Here is a 1081-nt window from a genome sequence, read left to right on the forward strand (position 1 = left end):
TTTGCTTTAGCCCTTAGCCTTAACCCTTATCCTTAGCCCTTTGTTTTAGCCCTTAGCCTTAGCCCTTTGCTTTAGCCCTTAGCCTTAGCCCTTTGCTTTAGCCCTTAGCCTTAGCCCTTTGCTTTAGCCCTTAGTCTTAGCCCTTTGCTTTAGCCCTTAGCTTTAGCCCTTTGCTTTATTCCGTAGCCTTAGCACTTTGCCCTTAGCCTTAGCCCTTAGCCTTAGCCCTTTGCTTTAGCCCTTAGCCTTAGCCCTTAGCCTTTGTCGTAACCAGCGTGATGTAGGGACCAAAGTTGCAGACTCGTAAAGGTTTAACAATGTCTTTATTCACAATAATCGTGATCACAAAGGTAATAGTCCGTAGTATAGTTCATGATCTTAAAACAAGGCAAGAGTCCAAAAACCATAGAAGCTGGGGAGCGTGGGTGCGAAGTCGTGGACGTGGAGGGACCGAGGTGTACGGGGAGCAGAGCGAGACAGGATCCTACCAGGGTTGAGGTGCACGAGCAGGGGAGGTCCGGAGCTGGTTCCCGGCGGATTCCTGGAGGAAAAGGGATAAGGTTCCGATAAGCCAGAGCAGACAAAAATCCAAAGCAGTGTAAAGCCAAGAGCATATTCACGTGAGTACGCGGACGTTCCGGCGCCGAGTGACTCGTCCAGACCCCTCTTATGTCCATAGGTGGCGTTGATTGCGCTGATGGGGAGCAGGTGCGCGTGGGAGGAGTCCGGATTCCGCCCAGCTCCGGAGACAGACAGGTGAGGGAGGGGGGAGACGAGGGCGCAGGGAGAGCAGAACAGGAATCATGACAGCCTTAGCCCTTTGCTTTAGCCCTTAGCCTTAGCCCTTTGCTTTAGCCCTTAGCCTTAGCCCTTTGCTTTAGCCCTTAGCTTTAGCCCTTTGCTTTAGCCCTTAGCCTTAGCCCTTTGCTTTAGCCCTTAGCCTTAGCCCGTTGCTTTAGCCCTTAGCCTTAGCCCTTAGCCGTTTGCTTTAGCCCTTAGCCTTAGCCCTTTGCTTTAGCCCTTAGCCTTAGCCCTTAGCCTTAGCCCTTTGCTTTAGCCCTTAGCCTTAGCCCTTTGCTTT

The sequence above is a fragment of the Periophthalmus magnuspinnatus genome, chromosome 7 (genome assembly GCF_009829125.3).
Source record: "Periophthalmus magnuspinnatus isolate fPerMag1 chromosome 7, fPerMag1.2.pri, whole genome shotgun sequence".
NCBI lineage: Eukaryota > Metazoa > Chordata > Actinopteri > Gobiiformes > Gobiidae > Periophthalmus > Periophthalmus magnuspinnatus.